At 52.1% G+C, this 24,437-nt stretch overlaps 1 protein-coding gene across 4 annotated transcripts in view; it reads right to left on the bottom strand.

The window, feature by feature from the left end:
* The window catches only part of ACSL1 (acyl-CoA synthetase long chain family member 1), a 61,213-nt gene extending 41,050 nt beyond the window's left edge, over positions 1–20,163 (bottom strand). For 2 of the 4 annotated variants that reach the window (XM_079778458.1, XM_079778455.1), the window contains exon 1: positions 20,050–20,163. The gene's annotated coding sequence lies outside the window, so the exon portion shown is untranslated. Of the gene's footprint in view, positions 1–743; positions 799–19,278; positions 19,353–20,049 lie in introns of those variants that run through there. The other 2 variants (XM_079778457.1, XM_079778456.1) reach the window with 2 other exon arrangements.
* Between the last annotated feature and the right edge of the window lie 4,274 nt (positions 20,164–24,437).

Consider the following 24,437-nt stretch of genomic DNA (forward strand, 5'->3'; position numbering starts at 1 on the left):
AACGGGAGGCAGCATTATTATTTCCTCTGCCAATACTCTGCGGTTAGTCCTGCGTGCAGACCAGTAAGGTTCAGAGGTAATAAAAGTTTACAAACAAAATTTAGAAGCCAAAATTAGATGAACAACTTAAAGTGTATTAAAGCCTCAAATTGCATGTTATAATTTACATATACACCAGTATAAAAATGTGAAGTGCAGATAATATAGAAGAATAATTCTCATTAGAAAGTTATTGACGAATAACTGCTCTACAGTATGTCTGGCAGCAAAGGAAAGGAAAGAACAGTAAATGATCTGAAAGAGTTTTCTCGAAAACTTCCTGGCAATCCACTAAGTGTTCATTTAGCTCCAAGTTCAGATATCTGTGAGCTACTTGTTATATGTTCTTTTAAACAGACTGAAAATAATCCTCCTTTTTCAAATATAGAAATCCTCCTTTAATTTCCATCTGGACTACTGTATTCTTTTCCTTACAGTGTAGCAGCATAGCAAGTGTTTTCATTGGCCACTGATACTACAGGGGCCAATAGAATGTATTTGTTCAGCTCATGCAATCTTGTGCTACAACAGCTCTGTGTAGGTGTAAGTACATATGTACACACACACACACACACACACACACACACACACACACACACTGGAAATTTCAAGCTCTGACATGACAACAGAGAAGGAACAGATAAGCAAATTTCTTCAGGTCAGAATTCTGGAGAGAAAACACCAGTACTTACAAAACCACTCACCATCTGTGCCACCAACAGCTGAGTGCAGGTGACACACCACTGCAGAAACAGAAAAGGCGGCGGGGTGGGGGTGGGGCGGGGCGGAGGAGCTCAGCCTGGTGCTCACCCCCCTGCCAAGGTCCCTCGGGGCATTAGTCACATGCTGAGTCCTGTGCTGCTGCCCACTGGGCTAAAGGTAACTAGCAGACAAAATCCATACTTGACTTCCCAGGAGAAGAAGGGTGAAGGATGGCCAATGAGAAGCTGGGAGCAGAGTCACCCCACTGCTCCACCCATGGGCAGGGACAGGCATCAGTCAGTGTCACTGCCAGTGCCAGCTCTGAACACAGACATTGTTTTCTTTCGGCGCCGCTCCCCAAGAGGAAGAGACAATGGGCATATTCTGAAAAGCCACCGAAATGATCAGATGTTGGGTGGTATGTTGAACCAACACAAGACAGACCAGGAAAGAAACAGACTGTCAATATACACTCACACACATTTTATTCTAGATGAATTCATAGGGATTAAACTACTCCAGTCCTTGAACATATCTGAGCATCTAGTGGGCACCAGGCATGCGCTAGGAGCTGGAGGACAGCGCTAAAGGCAGGGCCGGGTGCTCACTGGGCCAACCGGCTGGGGGGCGGGGGGGGGGGGAGATACAGTACAAAATTAATCTCTACAAGGTGTGATGGGTGTTACCACCATTAACACCCAGTGACCAGGCTAGGCCTCTCTGAGGGAGATGCTTTCTCTGAGGGAGATGCTTACGGGAGACGTTGAGGCTAAGCAGGCAAAATGAGTCGGTCCTCTTGGCGCTGAGCTGTCAGACTTCACACAGTACTGCAGTTCCACGAGTGCAAAGCAACCTGCTGCAGTTAACGTGTACACCTGCCTTCCCCTCTAAGCGACCCACCTCCTACCTGTCTTCGTTACCCGCCTCAGCACTCTAAGTTGAATGGGAGTCGCCCACCCCTTAGCCAACACCCTTGCCTTTCCCCGAAGTAACTGCAATAAAACCCAGACCGTGTGGACTTACAGGGGTTGTTCTACAGCAGGGCTGGGGAACCTATGTCCTGCCAAGGCCCATTTGGATATTCATAACATCATTCGGGGGCCATACAACGTTGTCAGCTTCAGAATTAGCCTGTTACAGTCAAACACTCCATTAACTCACCCCAATGCCTTGGCAGGGCCAGACCTAATGACGGATTGGGCCTCATACGGTCCTCAGGCAGGACGCTCCCCACCCGTTCTACAGAGTCACATCCCCGTGTGAAAATATTAAATAATTCCCTCACAGACAAACACAGTCCTAAACGGGTAGTTTTTTTCTAGTGTAAGCGCTAGCAATAGCCAAGCTGCAGACAGCATCAAACTAAGAACGAACGCAGTCTATTTTTAGAAACGTCTAGGGAAGAAAGCTTTTTTAAAACTTCAGAAAAGTACAGTAGCCCTCGTGCAAAAGCATTTTGTTGGATCCTGACCTGTAACGCTGAGGGCTTAACGCCAGCCGAACGCTTATCTTTGGTGATGGAGACAAGCTGCAGTTCGCCCCCTGCCTCCTAGCTGGCAATCAGTAACCAGCTGCGAACCAGCCGCACCGAACAAACTGGTTCATGCTCTAGGCAGGAAACGTCAGCCTGTGCAATAAAGGACTAAGCCAAGACCTCGTTTAGATCCGTGGAAAGAACCAAGAGCATTTTAAATCTTCCCCCTTCTATTTAACTGCTGTAAGGAAAAGGTACTTGGGATCGTTAGAAATGGAGGCAGACCTACATTCAAAGAAAATGAGCCACAATATTTGCCTTCAAATGCTGTAGGTCAGTGGTCGGCAAACTGCGGCTCGCGAGCCACGGTTTGCCGCTCTGTTGACTAATGAGTTTGCCGACCACTGCTGTAGGTGAACATGCTTTAGGACCGTCTCAATCAATAACTGGCCTCGAAGAAGTATGGAGACTCATGAACTTGCCAACCGGTGGTTAAAACTCAGAATTGGTTCTTACTCCAAATGCTGTTCTGGTTGGAATCTTTTAAAAATTCTCTCGAAAGCAGATGTGCACACCATCATCTCGGGAAGCTTACGGCCCAGGCAGATAATCACGCTGTTGTCGCTCAGACGACAAATCAGTCGGCTTAAAGGCTTATGCAGACAGTAGCCGGCATTTCTTGGCTGGAACACAGGAGACTGTTGGCAGCTAGCTTCTCCTTCCCCTCAGCTACTCCTGCACCCCTTCCTCTCGGCACCCACAAAAAGAGGATTTGCTCAGTTTGCATTTCCTATGAAGCTGGAGTCTAAAACCACAGACTGACGGGGAACGTGGCAAGGGCCAGGGAAACCTGGCAGAGGCCCAGTGCGAAGCACAGCGCACAGGCCGCCCTCAAACAGACCCGAGAGGAGCCGACGCGCCGGGCAGGGAGCAGAAGCGGGCTGCGTGGCTGTCGGAGAGCAGGAAGCCTGCCTCCCAGCTGCCCAGACTCGGAGAAAGACAGCTAATGACATGATGAGCATCGATCTGGTGTTTAGCACGCTCTCACATCCGGTGTCTTCGCTGAACACCACAATCCACAATGATGGTGGGGAAATCAAGGCTGGAGACTTAGAAAGCTTCCCCCCAGGTGTCTTCCAAGATCGGGGCACCAATCCGGCTCTCAACTCATGCGTTTTCCTCCACATGGACAATTCTTAACCTCTGGAGGGGCCGCTGACCTTACCACTAAGAACCACCACACAATTCCGTGCACGTGGGGCTCAGGAGTCCCCTTCAGCCCACGCCAGGCTAGGGACCGGTAGGAGCAGGTGGCTTCTAAGGTCCTCCCAGCACTCACTCCCCGGTACCAGAATTGGCATCTGAAATCCATCTAACTCTCCCCTCCTTACATCACCACTACCCTTCATCCCTCACCCTGACCTCTGAGCATGTGGGTGCCAGGTTCACTGTGCACAAAGGTTCCCCTTTTACCATTCTGTGGGCACCAGGAAAAAAGTGGTCCAGGCCAGAGGTGACCCACAAGGGCCTCATTCTCTAAGGACCAGGGACACACACGGACACGCACACACACACAGCTCCTGCAATTCCGCAAACTTATACTTACAGGGGCATTGTATGTTCTTCATGCCAGGTAGAGACCAAAAAAGCGGGTGATTGGGGTGTCCGCCTCCTTCTGAAGGCCCTCAAGCTTTCGTCCAGCTGAGTACCAGCGGCGTGAAAGAAAACGTCACTTGGAATGAAGCCCCCGAACAAACCCCCGTAAGCAGCACCCTTGCCCCGGGGGCAGCCAATGGAGAAATCCCCACATCGTTGCTGAAAAGAGCAAGCCAAGCTGGCAAGAGGCGGCCATTCCTTGCTCCACCTCCTCCCCTGGCACAATGGGCCCTTTACCGAGGCTGAAAGCGCCCCCTTTGTCCCGCTCTGGCCGGGCCCAGCTCCGCCTCGGGCGGGGGGGGGGGGGGGGGGGGGAGGACAAGAGAGCGGCAGCCAGGCCGCGTGCTGTTCTCTCAGTGCGCCACTCAGCCGCGCTCCTTAGCCCTGGCTGGCAAGTGACCTAGAGCCAGATTTGCTTAAGCCGTCCCCCCTTGCACCAGAAGAGCAGTCGGCTCTCCCTGGAGAGAGGGAGGTGCAGACGCCCAGAGGCCAGAGGCCACCAGCGAGAAAGGACAGCAGAGGCCGCTGCCCCGCCCCATCCCAGACAGGAAGTCCTGAGCACGGCACACGGGGTGCTGCCCTGGGACCAGCTCCTCACCTGCGCCTGAGAAGGGAAAGGCCACTTGGGTGACCCGGGATCCCACGCCCAGTGAGCAGGCATTCACGGGGGATTAGTGACTCCCACCCACTGCCCGAGCTCTCTTCCAAGCACAGGGACCCTCCAACCCACTGCGTTTTCGGTGCAGCGATCCTATGGATCCCCAAGTCTATTTCCAAGAATATTTTTATACGGAGAAACAGAGCAGGGGTGCTATTTTCAGAAACCTGATGTAGTAAACTACTCGAGTCAAGTTGAACATGTCTACACTAACTCACTCCCTGCCTATCTCCCCAAAAGCTATCAGAAAGACTGAGACACCACGCTTTTAAGGGCAAGGATAAGGCTAGACCAAATTTAACCGGTAAGATTAGGGCCGTACCTCACCCCTTCATGTTGGCCACAGGCCACAAATAAATAACCAAAATAGATTCCAAATATAGGGTGTCCAACTTGAGCAGATAAACTGCTAAGGATTAGACGAAATGGTCAAATGTCTACGTAAAATAGTTTCTGTACTCATGAAGCCACAGATACATTTAAGTCACATGACAATACAGATTATTTTAGAAGTATTTCCTTTTTCCTACCCACATTTCATTACTACAGTTTTGTATTCAAATTCTTTGAACATGCTTCTTCAGACAGGGTTTTCGGCCTCTCTGAGGCCACCTTGAGGGTGGACAGTTTTCTGAGGCCTGTCTCCACATTTCTCTCTTCCACTCACGTTGTCTAAGCATTTTTGAAGTCACACATGTGGCTGCCACTGAAAAAGCCTCCCAAGTCCCAGGAACACAGTTGTATAATGTTAGGACAGTTAGAAAACGTGTCCTACGGGTGCATATTCAGAGCACTAAGCCACATACTTTATTGCCTTTTAAACTGATTTCTAAGAGATTTTGACAATCATACCCGACAGCTGCCTTTGTAAAGCCAGACCCCCAGAAATGAGTAGCCAGCTGGTATTCAACTGCTTTGCCTTAGAAACAGTAAAATTCGGGTAGTTGGCCTTTACAAGAACTCAAGACTAGGACTGGAGACCTTCCTGGTGGAGGTGTCACTACCTTCAATTCAAGGATCAGGAACCGGCGCCCAGAAGCTCAATGTCCCGCCCCAGCTCCACGCAAGAACAGCAACGGAGCCCAGGCCTGAAACCAAAGCCTAGGGACCCTGAGAGGCAAGTGCGCAACCCAGGCACACGGTGGCTCAGTCCAGACAGAGGTGGGAGGCGACACGCCGGACGGCCAAAAGCCACGGTTCGCAGAGGTAAGAGGCAGGATGAGCACCAGGCCCATCAAGAGACAAAGGGACACGCACAACGTGGAAGGTAGACCATGGCATAGTATTCAGCCTTTAAAAAAGCAGGAAATCCGGATGCCTGCCTCAACATGGCTTAACCTTGAAAACGTAATGCTAAGTGAAAGAAGCCAGACACAAAAAGACAAACGTTATGTTATTCCACTTACATGAGGGAGCTGGGGTAGGCATGTCCATAGAGATAGGACTATCAGGGGTGGGAGCGGGGGTAGAGCTTCTCTTTGGGATGATGAAAAATTCTGGAACTAGAAAGTGGCAATTGCTATATAACATTGGGAATGTGCTCAATGCCACTGAATTGTACACTTAAAATGGTTAAATTGACAAATTTTATGTTACGCATATTTTACCACAATAACATTTTTTTAATCAGTTAAAAAAAACAACACACCAGGCCCTGCCCAGGTGGCTGTTGGTTGGAGCATCATCCCAGGCATCAAGAGGCTGTGGGTTCAATTCCTGGGCAGGGCATATACTAGTACCTAGGTTGCAGGTATGTGCCCTGGTTTGATTCCTCCTGGTCAGGGAGCATATGGGAGGCAATTGATTGATGTTTCTCCCTCACATCGATGTTTTTCCCTCTCTCTCTCTCTCTTCCACACTTTCTCTCTCTCTCTAAAAATCAATAAAAAAAACCATATCATCATGAGGATTAAACACACACACACACACACACACACACACACACACACACACACACACCAGGATTTGGTAACTAAATGGATATAAATGGAAAACAGAGATGAAATCAGAGGGCTAAGTTTTTGAGCCTGGGAGAATGCGGGGAGCAGTGGCGAGGAGGGGAGGGGAGACTAGCAGGGGGGAGTTCCATCCTCTGTGCCTGAGGAGAAGTTGCATCCTCTCCCCTGGTGCTCTGGGCGAGCTGGCCAAGGCCCCGCCTCACCACGGGCCCCGGAGGCAGGGTCACGGGCGCATACCACCTCCACTCCCCTCCCGACTCCCGCCCTCCCTCAACGCCCACCCGTCTTCCCTGCGCCTCCCTGCGCCCTGCACTCCCCACTACCACCTCCACCTTCCGTGTCTCCTTCACTGCAGCTCCATGCCCTGGCCTGCGTGACAGGCCCACACCCTCCCCAAATAGGCCAGAGGCCACTTTCTGCAATCACCTCTTACAGGCCCCGGCCAGAGCGCCCAGTCCTTCCTCACTGAGGAGTACGCGGGCCCTGAGTGGCCCTCAGTTCGTCCTGCCTTGCACTTGGGGCGTGTCTACTTCCAGCGAGATGCCTCTCTGCCCCGGGGCCAGCGCCCTTCCCATCTGTCTTCATATGGCCTTGGCGCTCATCACGGCGCCCTGCCCAGGCAGGGGCTTCAGAAACCTTCCCTGAGCCATGAATGACCCTCTGTGATTCGGACCAACTCTCCACTGTAAGCCCGGGAGGATATACTTACAGAGCAGAGTCTCCAAGGAGAACGGGGAATTCAAAGCATCCCCAACCTCAGCCTTCTCCTCCGAGCCCCTCGGAGTGAGTGAAGCTGGAGGGAGTGAAGCAGCTCCAGGTGATGTGGACGGAAAAACGGTTCAAGCCACCGACGGAAAGTCCACATAAAGACGGTGTCTTTCAATGGGGGCAGGGGGACATGTGCAATAATTTTATTAATAAAGATAATTTTTTTTAAAAATAGTGTCTTGCCTTCTTCCCATTATTTCTCAAATAACCCAAGTCATCCAAGGACAAGGGGTCTCTCTTCTCCTTAGCAGACCTTTAGACATACATTCAGACCCCTGACTGCGGGCTAGTTTAAAACAAATCACCCTGCCCACGGGGAAGGGGACAGCGTGGACAAATGCCTTTCTGAAGTGGAACAGCAAGTGCCAGAAGGGCGCAAGCCCAGAGCCCGACCTCGGGGCTGCCCCAGCTTCTGGGAGCGAGTTTTCTACGTCAGAAGAGAGACTCCTCCTAACAGAGCACAGCCCGGGAGCGGGTAAAGGCAGGACTCCGGGGTGCCGAGGGCTGGTGGGTGGCACTCGGAGATGTAAGGAATGCGGAGGACAGGACCTGCCCAACATTCTCCAGGGAACAAAACCCAACCATGGTTCTCCTGCCTTCTCTCTTCAACACACACATGAGGGCCTGTCCTGGACATCCACTTGGCAGATGGTAATTATAGTCAGGGCACGCCTAATGACGACAGCACGGAGCGGCCTCTGTGCGGGACAGCAGGTTATTTTATGCTATGGAGCTGAAGTTTACTGCTATGGAGCTAAAGTTTACTGCTATGGAGCTGAAGTTTACTGTATGGAGCTAAAGTTTACTGTATGGAGCTAAAGTTTACTGCTATGGAGCTAAAGTTTACTGCTATGGAGCTGAAGTTTACTGTATGGAGCTAAAGTTTACTGCTATGGAGCTGAAGTTTACTGCTATGGAGCTGAAGTTTACTGTATGGAGCTGAAGTTTACTGCTATGGAGCTGAAGTTTACTGCTATGGAGCTGAAGTTTACTGCTATGGAGCTGAAGTTTACTGCTATGGAGCTGAAGTTTACTGCTATGGAGCTGAAGTTTACTGCTATGGAGCTGAAGTTTACTGTATGGAGCTAAAGTTTACTGCTATGGAGCTAAAGTTTACTGCTATGGAGCTGAAGTTTACTGCTATGGAGCTGAAGTTTACTGTATGGAGCTAAAGTTTACTGTATGGAGCTAAAGTTCACTGCTGTGGAGCTGAAGTTTACTGCTATGGAGCTAAAGTTTACTGTATGGAGCTAAAGTTTACTGTATGGAGCTAAAGTTTACTGCTATGGAGCTGAAGTTTGCTGCTATGGAGCTAAAGTTTACTGTATGGAGCTGAAGTTTACTGCTATGGAGCTGAAGTTTACTGCTATGGAGCTGAAGTTTACTGTATGGAGCTGAAGTTTACTGCTATGGAGCTAAAGTTTACTGTATGGAGCTGAAGTTTACTGTATGGAGCTGAAGTTTACTGTATGGAGCTAAAGTTTACTGTATGGAGCTAAAGTTTACTGCTATGGAGCTGAAGTTTACTGCTATGGAGCTGAAGTTTACTGCTATGGAGCTAAAGTTTACTGCTATGGAGCTGAAGTTTACTGTATGGAGCTAAAGTTTACTGCTATGGAGCTGAAGTTTACTGCTATGGAGCTAAAGTTTACTGTATGGAGCTAAAGTTTGCTGCTATGGAGCTGAAGTTTACTGCTATGGAGCTAAAGTTTACTGCTATGGAGCTGAAGTTTACTGTATGGAGCTAAAGTTTGCTGCTATGGAGCTGAAGTTTACTGCTATGGAGCTAAAGTTTACTGCTATGGAGCTGAAGTTTACTGTATGGAGCTAAAGTTTACTGCTATGGAGCTAAAGTTTACTGCTATGGAGCTAAAGTTTGCTGCTATGGAGCTGAAGTTTACTGCTATGGAGCTAAAGTTTACTGCTATGGAGCTAAAGTTTGCTGCTATGGAGCTGAAGTTTACTGTATGGAGCTAAAGTTTACTGCTACGGAGCTAAAGTTTACTGCTATGGAGCTGAAGTTTACTGTATGGAGCTAAAGTTTACTGCTACGGAGCTGAAGTTTACTGCTATGGAGCTGAAGTTTACTGTATGGAGCTAAAGTTTACTGCTAAGGTGAGGCGGTGCCTTGGCCAGCGTGCCCAGAGACCCGGGGAGAGGATGGAATTCCTTCCTTCCTGTCTACCCTCACCTCCTCATCACTGCTTCACAGCATTCTCCCAGGATCAAAAATTTAGCCCTCCAATTTCATCTATTTTCCCCATTTATATCCATTTAGTTACCAAATCCTGTGTGTGTGTCTTTTTGATCCTCATCTGATGATATGTTTTTCATTGATTTTTAGAGAGGGTCCCACTCAAGAAAATCCCGAAGAGAAACGAGATGTTTCCACTGGTCCTTAACCAGGGGTTTGATACTGTTAAGCGACTTCGGGACAAGGCAGGGATGTGGCTGGTAAGAGCTGGCGAGGGGAGCCGGCGTGGGCCAGCAGGCGGCCTCGGGCAGAGGCTCTGCTCCATCGGACGGGGAGCAGAGACCCGCTGGTGAGGCTGGCCCCGCCTGCTCCATGGGACGGGGACCGGAGACCCGCTGGTGAGGCTGGCCCCGCCTGCTCCATGGGACGGGGACCGGAGACCCGCTGGTGAGGCTGGCCCCGCCTGCTCCATCGGACGGGGACCGGAGACCCGCTGGTGAGGCTGGCCCCGCCTGCTCCAGGGGATGGGGACCGGAGACCCGCTGGCTAGGCTGGCCCCACCCTCTGCAAGAACAAGGCACACAGGCTTCTGTAGGTGCAGTTGCCCGCCCGCCACCTGGCCCCAAGGAGGCCTGGCGTTTCAGTTGGCATGCGGCACAGGAAGAGCCCCAATCGCACCTGCAGGTCTGCACGTTAGAGGAGTTGGCACCAACGTCGGGAGTTGCTGGGCAGCACCAGCAGAGCCTGTTATGATAATCGCTGGAGACGCAGAGAAAAGTCCTGCTCCACCGACAATGCAGGGGAAGAGACAACCTTCCTGGGCTGCGGGAAACCAAAGTCGACCCCAACCCACGAGGCTCCGCGAGAGACGGGAGAACCACCTCCCAGGAAGGGGACAGATGTCCTTTCCCGGGGCCAGAGCTGGGCCTGGGGGCAGGACGCTTCTCCACGGAGGGGCGTGGGCCCGGTGGTTTGAGAAGCCGCACACACAGGAGGCACCCAAGTCTGGGGTCCATCGGATACTTTGTCCAAAGCTGCTCACTCCCAGGGGTGAACAGAGAGACAGTACAGAAGGATGGAGGGAACATTATATTCAAATGCAAAGCGTTCGATTTGTGTTCTAGGAACTGGCAGGAACCACGGCGAGCTACAACATCTTGGATCAGCTTCGCTGCTGCCGCCTGTGTGGGCCTTGGGGAGAGACAGGAGTGGGCGCTGAGGAGAGCGGCGCCTCCTCCCTCGCCAATGCCATGGGGCACCCCGGGATCGATGCTGGAGAAGGCGGAGGAGGGCCAGGAACCCTGACCCGGGATCCCTCCTACCCCCAGCACCCGCAGGCGACCGCAGGGCACGTAGGGAAACCCATCCAGGTTAAAAAGCATCCATTCGATGCGGTGGGCACGTGGTACCTGCTTTATGATTTTATTATTCTTTGAACTTTGCTATATTTTCACAAATAAGATAAAGAAGCTCTAACTAGGTCAGTCCATTTCTTCGGGTATTTACGTATCTGCCACCTGCTCAGAAAGGGCTTCGGGCGGCAACCTGTCCCAGCAGAGGAAGCAGGGGGACTCAGCCCCTCCCGGCAAGTACACATCCAGCTCTCACCATCTGCCCTGAGCTGGGCCCTGGTGCAGCCACTGGCCTGCTATGTGGGCAGCTTCCACGTGAGGGTCCCACTGCAAAGAATCCCACAGCACTCTGAGGACCTCCGGGGGACCAAACCTCGCCTCGTGAGTCCCGCAGGCAGGAGGCCATCGGCGTGAGGACACAGCGCTTGCAGGGCCCTCTGCCTCCAGTGAGGACGGACACCTGTACGGACAGACCGTGAGGACTGCCGAGGCAGGGAGGGCTGGCCAGGTGGGAACCGGCAGGGGCAGGTGGGGGTGCGGGGAGCAAAGAGGAGGCCGCAGGGCAGGGGGGTCAGGAACAATCGTGTCCTGAACCAGAGGCCAAGGACACCCTGCCTCTCTCCCAGGACAGCACCCTGCCCACAGGCTAAGGCGCAGCTGGCAGCAGGAGGCTGGCCGCAGGCGGCCGCGGGTCGTTCACGGAGCCCTCGGGCCCCTGGCAGGGCCAGGCCTGTGCGGGAGGCGGAGAAGAGACCCGGTCCTTAGGGCTGGAAGAAGTCACCAGGATCAGATGTCAGTGACCTGGGTAAGGAGGCTGAGGGGACACAGGTTGGGTAGGGTTACTGACACCTCTTAAAATAGACCGCGGTTTCAGAGGGCCTGAAAAACGAGAGAAAGGGCTCGGCAGAACAGGGTGGGTGGGAGGCAGGACACCGAGACCGACCTGTCGCCGGAGAGGACAGCGAGCTCCGCTCTCCAGCAGGGAACCGCCGTGACCCTAAGAAGCAGAGGCGAATGGAACCCACAAAGTATTCTCAGGCTGCGCGGTGCCTCGGGACCCAACAGAGCCTGCGCAGATGACCTCTAAACCCCGCAGCTCTGCCCCAGCCCTCGGAGGTGCTGGAGGAGGGACGTGAAGCAGAGGAGAGGTTAGCCAGGGTTTAGCTCATTGTATGAGGAGGGATCAGGGAGGTGCCGGTGCCAACCACGGGACAGGAGCTAGAGTTACACCAGGCGTTCAGGTAACTATAAGATGCCGGGGCGGGCCCCAGGGGGAGTGAACACAAAACAAGTCCACTCAGGTGAGAGAGTTATAGGATAATAGGCCAGTGTTTGTTTAAAGAAGGAAAAAGAGATTGTCCGGTCTGGCTATTACCTACTTGGGTGACACTAGTTTGAGTCTCTCTTCCTTTATGTTTGGTTAAAACTTTTATTACGGAAACTTCCAAATCTATTCAAAAGTAGCCAGAGCAGTATAATAAGCCACCACGCACCCATGACCTCAGCTTTAATAATGATCAACATTTTGCCCTGGCTGGTTTGGCTCAGTGGATAGAGCGTCAGCCTGCAGATTGAAGGGTCCCGGGTTCGATTCCGGTCAAGGGCACATGCCTGGGTTGAGGCCTCGATCCCCAGTAGAAGGCATGTGGATCGATGATTCTCTCTCAACATTGATGTTTCTATCTCTCCCTCTCCCTTCCTCTCTGAAATCAATTAAAAATATATTTTAAAAAATCGACATTTTGCTAATATTGTTTCATTTGATCCATTTTTTAAAGGGATTTTAAGGCAAATCCTAAACATCCTATCTTTACCTCTGAGGCCGCTCCAGCTCCAGGCTCCCACGGCCTGAGCTGAGCTCTCACCTGCGGGGAGCAGATCACACCAGTGCACTCACTGCCTCCCACCAGCTGCCTGAAGGTCTGAACAAAGAAAGCCAACTTAAATATTGACTTAGCGTGGCCAGCCAGCCTGGCATTTAATTGTCATGTAAGAAACAGTCCATGTATTCAAACGGCAAATACGTATATATAGAGTTCCCAATCTATGTCAACACAGAAGAAACAATCATGTCCTAATGAGGCCTCCATATTGTCAAGTTTTTAGATCCGAAAGCAAAGCACACTCTGGATGTCACCTGACTCACCTAAGGTCAGAGACCACGAGAACAAGGATCACAGCCTAGTTTCACAGAGCAGTTGGTATCCCTAAACCCATGGTCGGCAAACTGCGGCTCGAGAGCCACATGCGGCTCTTTGGCCCCGAGTGTGGCTCTTCCACAAAATACCACGGCCTGGGAGAGTCTATTTTGAAGAAGTGGCGTGAGAAGAAGTTTAAGTTTAAAAAATTTGGCTCTCAAAAGAAATTTCAATCGTTGTACTGTTGATATTTGGCTCTGACTAATGAGTTTGCCGACCATGGCCCTAAACTGACAAACTGAGTCTTCTTGGAAAAATAGTAGAGAAGGAGGTAATTTTCTGATTCCCTAAACTTTTGACAATGCACCCAAAATAGTAAGTAAAATGCATCCCTAATATATAAGTGCATTTACATAGAAACTATGCACATATATTTCTATAAAATATAAATTTAAAAAGAAAGCTAAAAAATAAGGATCTACAGAAATCCTAGTATATCCACCCTGCACTCTAATGGATGGTCTACCCCCACCCACTGGGGGCATCCTCCCTGACTGTGGGGATGGCCCCCCATCTCCTGAGCAGTACCTGCAACCTCTCTGATCACTGGCCTGGCTAGTCTCGGGCAGCTCCCAACCACGGGCATAATAAACAGAACCGCTAACTGGGCCGGCAGCAGCGTTCTCCATCGGGAGGGGACGAAGCTCTTCGGCATCGCCCCAGGATGGAGCGGAGAGTGCAGGACACTGCCTGTGACTGTCACCGGCCCACGTGGCCTGCGGCTGCTCTGGGGGAAGGAGAACCAGGTCCCTGGGGCCACAGCAGCCTCAGGGCTGGCCTCATCTGCGGTGTGCCCGGGGGACCCCACAGCGGCAGCCCTGCCCCAGGGCTGAGCATCGTCAGATTGCCTGAACGCTAGAGCGGCCCTGGCCTCGGCGGCGCTCAGCTCTGACTCTGTCAGCAGAGAGCCGACCGGCACTGTCCTCGCGGTCCAGCCTGTTCCTGGGCGGCTCACCACACCCTCTGGATCTTGGTGCCATCCTCGGTGAGGTGGCTGATTGGACTGCGAGGTCCCCGCCAGCTCCTCACCTGGGCCGTCTGGGAAGCCGAATGAGGCACAATGTGGGCAGTTGTCCCACAGGGAGAACAAGCAGCTGTGGAGGCCCAGAAACAAGGTGTGATCTAAGTACGGACACCAGGTCATCGAAGACCACGGCACAGATATGTAAGCTAATCGAGAACTTGACACTGATCTCCTCCCCTCCCCGCCCCCCCCCCCCCCCCCCGCCTCCACCCACACATCCCACACCACCCGCGGCTCCAGCAGAACTGAAGGCCACGGGGCACAGGCTGTGCTCTGGAGACTTAAGGTTGGTTGGCATGGCCGTACACAAACAGGAACATTTAAATGTACGTTTCTGCCAGCGACCCTTCTATGGCACATCGACCACCAGAATGTTTCCGGTCTCAAGCGACCAGCCGCCGGTACCGAGTCCTCCCCGACATGAAGGCCCCATGTGACATGCTGCTGAAGACCGAGGCCCGGTCTCCCCCTAGGCCCCGGACCATGACGAGGAGTGGCCGGAGCCCGGAGGGTGGCGGGGCGTTGAACTGGGGAAACAAGATATGCACCCCTGAAAAGTCCAATGCGGGACAGAGGGAGGGGGGCACCCAGCAATGGGAAGAACGGCCAATGCCCAGATCAGGGCTCCGGAGACCCTCTGCAGGCCAGGCATGAACCACCCCCTGCCTCACCCCCTCGCCCCCGTTTCTGAATTGGGGCTGCGGCCATTTTCTGGCCGGTCCGGGAGTATTTCAGCACTGTCACCACTGTGCTCGCTGGGCCCCCCGCTGAATGTCGGCCCAGGGGTCCAGGGAGTGACCTGGAGTCTGAGGACAGTGAGTGGCTCCAGGCAAGTGCCTCTGAGGCGCAGGGCCATGAGGAACGGGGGAGGGGGAGGAACGTCCCTGCTGACGGACACAGGCAGGCTGGGGGGGGGGCAGATAGACCCCCAGGGGTGCAGAGGCCTTGGCTGGCCTTGTGCTGGAGACTCCGTGCTCAAAGGCCCCAGGATGTGGTGGTTTGGGAAGCAAGGGAAACAGCAGGTTGGACTAAACTCTAGAAGCCCCGACCGCCAAGCTCATTGAAGACGGGGGGCCTCACAGGAGCCCTGGACGGCTCTGCAGAGGGGGTATCTGACCAGAGCTCTGCGTGGAAAAGGCACCTCCCTCCCCCTTTCTTAAACTGAGGGCCTTTGCTAGAGGTGACAGACTCTGGACCAGGATGGCGACACTGAGAATGAGAGGGAGAGGCGGGCGTGTGTCCGGCAGTTTGGTACAGAGCGCGAGTTAGACTAAGCAGAACCTGCTGACTGACTGGATGTCGGGGCACAAATAAAGATAACGCCACGGTCCGGCCAGTCCTCAGTCACCGGGCTCAGGAACAAACTCCGCCGTGTCCTGCCGCGGGGACACGGCTGTGTCAGATGGGCGAAGGCGCCCGGCCCTGCGCCGGTGACGGCCCTGAGTGCCCCCGTGTCTGTGCGGCCTGGGACTCCCAGCCCCTCGCCCCCTCCAACCACCGCAGCCCCGCCTTTACTTATTTTATACATCGGGGCTCTGCTGAAAATTTTATACACCCTGCCTGCAAACCCTGGACATTCTCCATCCCAGTCTCTCATCTACTACACGTTTTCAGCATGATTTAGGACTTGTTCAGAAGGTCTGTTTCTGGTAAAAAACAACAACAAAAAAACCCAAAAAAACCAAAAACAAACACAAAAAACAACCTACCCCAAGGGAGGCAGCAGAAAGCAATCCCATGTCCATGGTGGGGCCAATCTCCTACGTAAGTGAGCGACGCTCCTCCGTCCCTGCTAAGCCGGGGCCCCTGTTCCCACCCCGTGCTCTCTCCTTCCGCACGCGATGCATTCATCAGCCTCCGCTGTTCCCCGGCCTCACAGGACCCACGCCCAGGGCAGGCCCAGCCCTTCACTCTTGAGCTCCCCAGAAAGTAAACTGTGTGCAGCAGGTCTTACCACTCACAGAACCGAGCTGAGCCACCTCTGTGGTCGTTTACCCCCGTCTCTGGTCCAAGACAGAGTGCAACTGAGACAAATCCAGGAGCAGCGACACGGAGGAGGCAGCAGCCCGGCCTCAGTCACGCCACCTGCTGGCTCACCGGGAAGAACCAGGCAATCAGGAGCGCTGGCCCTGAAGCCGGACAGCCGGGGTTCAACCTGGGTGGGGTGATTTGACCTCTGCACCTGTTCTTTTACCTTTTCTAAACGCTGGGTAACAGTGGGACCCACCGACAGGGCCGAGTCCCTGGGTGAGCGCCTCGGAAGCCCTGCGGACAGTGCCTGGTACGGTTGGTGTTATCACCACCTGCCCCGTCCCGGGCTGCCCAGGCTCGGCCCAGGCCACCATGTCGGTCAGCTGAGGGAGAAACCAGTTCCTGCAGCAACTTTCCCTTTTCGGTTAATAAAATAAAGAACGTATTCAGCGCACATCAGCCTTATGTATAGGGACATGGCTCCCTCAACAAACCCGAGGGCCAAGGGCCAGAGCTGTGCAAGTGGACAGATAACACATGTGTCAGAAATCCCTCCCGGGATGAGGAAACGGTGCAAAAGGCAGTTCCCATGGGGCCCTCACTTCTTACCACTTATCTTTCCAAACCATGAAATCTTTATTTTAACAGCTTTTGACTAGAACACAGGAACCCTAAAGTTCATTAAAACCGTTCATTAATAAAAATAATGTTCAAAACAGCCAATTTCAACAGCATTAAAGCAGAAGGTGCCCTAATTTCTAAAAGATACATTAAAACATGAAAAAAAAATATTCACAATACACTTTAGGCCATTAAAATTAAATTATCAAAAATTTTATCTTCAATATAAAATATATGTTTCAAATTTTAAAAATATATTTAGAGAAACAAAAAGGAAATACACAGAAATGTTAATAGTATTGCATCTCTTTAAGACCTTAATTTTACAGTTCCCCAATTTTCTATCATAAGCATAGATTCCTATTATAATGTAAGTATGTAATATAAAATTATATGTTATATATAGCTTTTCTGAGGCAAATGGTTTTGATTTAGATAATGGAGAGCTTTCGCATTTTTATTTAAAACGTGAAGAGAAGACTGGCAACTAATTCACGGAGAGCATTAGCCCGGATCCCTAGACTGAGCCACGGGTTCTGAGATCTCAGGTTCTGGAGACCGGACGTGTGCCTCCGGCCGAATGTCTTCCGGGGAGGCAGGCAGCACAGGGGAGTGGGGTCCTCACCCCACCGACGTCTCTGTCCCAAGTACATGCCCTCCGTCCCTCCTGCCAGCCACGTCACCAGGAACGCTCCATCCCATTTCTCCCCTCTAACTCCACAAAGGTCACACCAGACGGAATACGGTGCCGTCTCCAACACACTCGGGAACTTCTACCTCCCAGGATGTGAAAAGGCAGAGAAATGGCCGTAACTAAGATTGCGCTGCGGTATATTTCTCTTGTCACCATGGTATGAGCAGTTGTTGCCAAGTACGTGTCACCTCGGCCTTCCACAACCCAAACTTTACGAGTTGGCATTCGGCATGCCGGGTAAGGAATCGCAGATACAATGACAATCTCAGAGTCCTGGCCACAGACACTGATAACATTGCCTCCACGTACAGTTCATCAAGTCCAGTAAGCTACTCTTCAGGGCTTGTATTTCTTCCAAAGCCCTCAGAAGCCCCTCAAGTACTAGAATGTGGAAACTCAACCACCAGCAGCTTCGGATCGGCCCTGTCCGCTGAGACCTGGTCTCCAGGCGTGCGTGTCAAAGTGACCCCGTGTGTTTGTCTGACCGCCAGTGGGACTACAGTGTTTAGTAAAAACCCTGGCACCTTCCACCTACCACCTGACGAACCACAGCCAGTCAGGGAGTAAGGCCTGAACGGCCTTAGGATGCCAACCGTTTTGGGTTGCCTTAAAAAACAACAACCATGTTCTTTAGTACTTTGTAACACAGTTCTCTGATTCATGGCATCCTCCGAGGGAGACCATTCCTAAAACATGGTGAATGCATTCTAACCCAACAGGATTTGGTCAGAAGAGACAGTAAATGCAAAAGAATAATGGACAAAATTATCCCTTTCTCTTAAGGTTATAGAGTATCAACATCTAGAAATTACTCCTCTCCCTTATAGTCTTGCTCTTTCCAGAAAAGTGAAACGTGAAGGGGGAGAGATGGGGACATTCCCGGCTGCAATGACAAAGCCATGTGATCTTTCCCCAAGCCCTCCTCAAACACACAGACGCTGTCCACAAGACAGCAACATCAGAATGAAAGACGTGGCAAGACCTGGGCCTTAACCGTGACACTGTGGCCAGCTGGTTCACTTTCAGTTATTCCAAGCTTCATCCAAAAGCAGACACAGCCATGGAAACTCTGCCTGTGCGGTAGAACTAGACACCTGTCTCCCTGCATATGTCACGACTATCTATCCCTTAAATGCCAAAATCTAAAAAGCCAAGGGATTTCTCTTTAGTTGGGCTGCCTGTAATAATAATAAAAATAGGCATTCATAGAGACAGGAAGAAAATATACCAAAATACTTATAACTCTGGGGGAAGGTTGATTTTCTTTTTCTTTTTTTAAAAAAAGTCTTTTCTGTTTACAGTAAGTGCAGAAAATAGAGGTCTATAGTATATGGTCTATAATATATCTATATTATTTTAAGGGAGGGAGGTGAGGTGTGCTGCTTTTAAGGATTATTTTTTTCTAATCCAGAATGTTTAGCTCCTGAAAGACGTTCGCCTAAGGCACATTAGTCTTTTCACAAACGAGGAGCCAAGATTTAGGCTGGGAAGGGCCTCTCCCAGTTGAGTCAGGACAAGACAACCACACTGAGGGGAAGGGAAGCGGGGTTCCTTTAAAAAGCTCCCCCCCCCGCCCCCCTTCTCAAGCACACCCGAAGCAGACTGTCCACTCCAACCTTAAGTTTTCAGCCACTCTAACCGGCCACCTCCACCTCCACCTGCAGCATCAACCAGAAGGCTGGCTTTGTGTTTAGGAATAGTTGTTTACACTGGGGAAACAGAGGCGACATCTGTGTCAGAAACCGTGAGGTTTAACCAGCTTCTCTCACGCTATGCAAAGGTCCGTAAGTAAAAGGAAGGGTATTGACAGCGGGCGGGGGCACCTCGGATAGTTCTGCCCCCAAAGGACCTTAAAAAGTCTTCACTTTGGGAGACAAAGGGCACTGGTGCAATCGCCGTCGTTAAGCGCCATAACCTTGAACGTGAGTGGTGGGCAGGGGTTTGCCATGACACCCGATTACCCCGGCACCTGTCTCTAGGTTTCAGCACCGTTCGCTCAAGTCATCCATCAGCACGCTCCGTCCACGATGCCGTGGAGTAGACATCATCTCTGCTTGTTAGTTAATTTAAAAAAAAATAAAAATAAAAAGCCAGACTCCTTAAATCAATGACCCGCTCAGGGCTGGGCGCAGAGGCTTCCCCCTCTCCTCCGAGACACCGAGGCACCGCGAGGGGCTGCACATGGCAGCCGGTCCGGATGCTGCGTGGGACCCTCCGCAGGCGCTCCTCCCGGGCCGGCAGCCGCGGCGGGAGAGGCGGGCAGTCCGGCGCTGCCCTGCGCGGCTGGAGCGCATCCGCGGGCGCAGGAGGGATGGCGAGGCCGAGGGACCCCCGATACCTGCCTCTCGGGATCCACGCCCTGCGTGCGAAGCTCAGGCTCGTCCAGGCCGGGCCGGTCCCCGCCGCCGCACAAACAAGGGGCCGGACCCGCGGCGCACGTCACCGGACCCCACGGGGAACCGGCGCCTCGCCCGGGCGGGCATCCCCGCCTCAGGCACCGGAGGCGGCGGCGGCGGCTCCGGCGGCACCGAGGCCTCCGCAGCTGCGGGCAGGGCAGCCGCCGGGCAGAGGCCGTAAAAGCGGAACGTCCCGACGAACCGAGCGGCTGCTCACGCGCCTCCGCGGCGGCCGCCGTCGCTCGGGCTCGGGCCGGCGGGGCAGCCGGGAGCCCGGCACCTCCGCGGAGCCCGCGGGCGCCGCAGCGGGAACGCACGCAGCTCCCGGCGGCGGGAGCACTCACCTCCTCGGCTGGCCCGGCCGCTACGCCGCCGGCTGTCACCGCAGACCACTGGCTGCCCCGCGCCTGCTCCGGATGCTATTTAAAGGCGCCGCCGTCACCTCTGCGCGCTGGCTGCGCACCAGCCTCTGCTGCCGCGGGGGCGGGGCTGCTGCTGCTGCGCGAGCCGCGCCCGCCCCGCCCCTGGCCCCGCCCCTCAGGCCCCGCCCCGCCGCGCTCCCACCCAGGCCCCGCCCCCCCGCGCGCCCGCTTTCCCACGTAGGCGCGCGGGTGTCGCGCAGGCAGCCGGCGTGCGGCCGGCGGGAGGGTGCGGGGAACGGGCGGGCGGATGCGCTCGAGTCCCCTGAACTTGCCTGATTGCGTAAGGCATCCGAGGAAGGGCAAAGGGCAATGGTGGTGCCTGAGCACGGGAGCCCCGCCAGCTCTGGGGTCTGCGGGTCCGCGGGCCCCGGAGAGCTCTTTCGCATCTTCACCCACCAGGGCGGGCCCTACTGACTTCTGCAGGAGGGGCCCTGACGGCCCCAAAGCTTTCCTTTCCTATTTTCTTTGGCACCCACGTGCACGACCCCTTTTAGCCCGATTTCACCACATTCCCCACAGGGTTTTGACACAGCCGCTGGCCAGGAGGACTGGTCTGGACTTCTGCAACGCCCTGGACATGAAGCAACCCTGGGCGATTTATCAGCGGGGTATAGTTAGAGCTGAAGACATTGCTCAAGAGCAGTATTCATCCTCCAAGTGCCTGGGGTCCCTCCACCCTCCTCTTCCTGGCTGTGAGGTTTTCAGGGGTTCTACGTCCATGCGATACCTACTTGGGGGTTTTCAGAGGCCAATGCAATGTATTTTCAGGCTGGTATCCCAAATGTGATTGTTCCTCTCGGCGCCTGAGGCCTGCTAGTAGCCTTACCCGCTAATCACGGGGGTCCCAGTCCCAGTGATGCTTGTGCCCAGCATCGGGCTGTTATCTAGTACACCTTGAATCTGAGTCTTGAGAGGAATTCTTGTTATAATAAACACCTCTGGTAATGACAGATACCATTTATTGAAACCCTTCACTCACATTATCTTATTGAATCTTCATAATCTTATGAAGTAGGTGCTGTTATCATTCCCCTTTTATAGATGAGAAAACTGAGGCACGGAAAGGTTGAATGCTAGTGAGGGCAAAGCTACACTTAGAATTTAGGCAACCTGCCTCCAGAGCGTGCACATAGAAAATAACCATGAAAATATATTTGTGTTTCAAAATAAAAGCAATAGTAAACTGTAAAATAAGTATAATAAAGTTTTTAAATTTTTTCTTATCTATAATAATAAAAGCGTAATATGTAAATTGGCCGAACGGCCCAACAGCGGAACGACTATCCGGGCAATCTTCTGGATGTTGCCGCAGCTGCGAAGGCCTACTCTTGCACAGATTTTGTGCATCGGGCCTCTAGTGATGAATAAAGAAGAAAACATATTGCCTTGGTATAAGTGGTTCAGCAAGTTCAGTCAACTATGGATTAAAAATATTCCGGGGGAATAAAGTCATGTTGCTGATGTGTACTGTGTAGTTAGGCCTAAAATGGGTGCATCTGTACTGAACCTGTACATACTTTTTTTCTTATCATTATTCCCTAAATAATACAGCATAATATCTATTTCCATAGCATTTACATTGCATTAGGTATTATCAGTCATCTAGAGGTGACTTAAAGTATATGAGAGGATGTGTGCAGGTTATATGCAAACACCATGCCATTTGAGCATCGCAGATTTTGGTATCCTCAGTGGAAACAACCCCCCTACTGGTACCTGGGGATGACTGTGCTCACGGAGGCCGCAAGCACACTCAAGTTGGCTCCACCCTGCAAGACACCAAGGACTTTCCCTGGCTCTCCTCGCCTCTCCAGAACATCTGGACGTGGTGGCAGTAATTGTTTCCTCCGCAGTGTGCTGGCACCGTGGTGCCGTGAACGTGAGGGCAGCCCACACTCCAATGGCCTCTGTAACAGCTGTGTTCTTCTAGATCCCCTTCTCAATGGAGATAGTCCAGATCTAGACTCATCCATTAAAAGAAGAAATGGACTCCCCTTTCATTTTGATTGGGTTTCCACTTGGCTAATCCTTGGTTTCTCTGCCCAGGTCTCTTTCTCCCCACCCAGGATTTCATCATTTTAGCCTCTCCTTTTCCCTCCTCTCCAACCAGTCCTTCAGCCTGGTGCCTCCTCAGGCACTTCCCCAGCTCTGTGCTGGATCAGTGTGCTGGGGCGGCCATGACAAAGGACCACAGACTGGGTGGCTTAAACACAGAAAAGTATTGTCGCACAAGTTCTGGAGTCCGCAAGTTCAAAATCAAGGTGTGAACAGCGGGGGTGCCTTCGGAAGGCGGTGTGGGAAGCATCTGTTCCAGGCCTTTCTTTTGGGCTTGGGAATGGTCATCTTCTCCCTATGTCTCCTCACATGGTTTCCCCGCTGCGTGTGTCTGTGTCCAAATTTCTCCTTATATGGACACCAGTCATATTGTATTAGGGTTCACGCTAATGACCGCATTTTAACTTGACTACCTCTGTAAAGACTCTATCTCCAAATAAAACCCCATTCTGAGGGACTGGGGGTTATGACTTCAACATATAAATCTGGACGGGAGGGGGACACAATTCAACTCATAACATGTGACAACCGTCACCGGCTCTCCCCACTTCCCCCCCCCCCCCACTCCAAAACACGTTTCTCCCAAACGCGTGCCTCTCCCTGGGTTCAGCCCTCAGCGCCGGTGGTCGGCAGCTCTAGAGTGGGAAAGGCACACAACCAGGCATCACAACTGGGTTCCGTCCCCTCTGGCAGAGCCGTCCTGACATTGGGGGCAACCTCATTCCCCAGAAGCTCGGGTCCTCTTCCGGAAATAGAGGGCTAGACTAAATATTTTCTCGGGTTCCTTTCAGCCTAACACTTTAAAAGCACACACGTTTCTCCCTCATTATTTCAAAACTAGAGGCCCGGTGCACGAAATTCGTAAATGGGTAGGGTCCCTGGTCCTGGCCAGCGACCAGGGCCGATCAGGTTTCCCGCCTCCCCGCCACCTCCTTCCCTCGCCACGTACGTGCCACTGCTGCTGCTGGTCGCCCGCCATGTTCCGTGCCACCCCCTGGTGGTCAGTGCATGTCATAGTGAGAGATCGAACTCCCGGTCGAACTCCCGAGGGGACACTTTGCATATTAACCTTTTATATATACAGAAGTTTCACAGTTTGAAGGGCTGTCCTGTGACCATCAGACAGAGGGTATGATGGGAGGCAGTACTGCATAGTGGTTAAGAACACAGGTTTGGGAGTTGAGCTACTTTGCAGCAAGCCCCACTTCATCCTCTGTAAGACAGGGATAATAGTTTTGGTATTGTTATAATAATAGTCTTATTCCTATAATAATAACCTAACACAGAAGGGTGTTGCAAGGACCGACAGCCCAAGGCCTCAGTGTTCTCGTTAATCAAGGTGCCAGACTCCATAATTGGGGATTCCGTTGTGGGGACTTGGAAAGAAGTAGGAGACTTAAACCCTTTCCCTCCTTTCTTTTATCCAAGCATCTCGTTAGCCAAGCGAACAAGAGCCGATTGGAGGCTGCAGTGGAACAAATTTCCTAATGGAAGTTTGAGTCTCTTTTTAAGTTGCTCTCACCCCAATAGGTTTTTGGCTTGATTAAAATTTTGTGGCTAATTCTGGCTAGATCCAAATCTACATCTGCCTAAAACTGATTGATCAATCTAGAGAAGCTAAAGAGAGTCAAAGTCCTTTTGGGGACAAGCTGAGGGGCAGGTTGACAATGGTCTTGTCTCCAAAGCTCCCACTTGTGATTGCCAACTGCAAAGTTGTGATTATTATTGATCTCCTACACCCATTGCTTTTGAGCATGGCCATCTGAAGTAGAGCTGCACCAATTAATAATGGCAAATGTGCTTTTAATTCCAGATCTTGGTAAGTGGATGATTAAAGAAAGGGTTGGCATCAATGGCTGGGTGTTTGTCACTCAATCTGTTTTGAGGCTCCGTCTACATTAGACAGATACCCGTCTCTCCCATGAAGCTGTAGTGCCTGTTAATCTTCACACACCCCCACTTCCCTGCAAGTCCTAGTATAGTATTTACACATCGTAGGCACTTGGTTTGTGAACTGGACACATTTTTCTAACTATTCACATGTGATCAATGGCAACAAAGGGTGGAGCCAGGTTTTGTGGCGTCTGAAGTTCACACAATTTAGGGGACCTCTTTAAGAACATTACAAATATAAAGTTGGATACAAACCAGATTTTTTTAGAATGAAAACAGAAATATAGTAAAATACAAATTTTAAAAGTTTGTAACACCATAAATTTCACAAAATCCAGAAAAATAACCTTTAAAACTATTAA

This window comes from Cnephaeus nilssonii, assembly GCF_951640355.1.
Source record: "Cnephaeus nilssonii genome assembly, chromosome: 8".
Lineage (NCBI taxonomy): Eukaryota > Metazoa > Chordata > Mammalia > Chiroptera > Vespertilionidae > Cnephaeus > Cnephaeus nilssonii.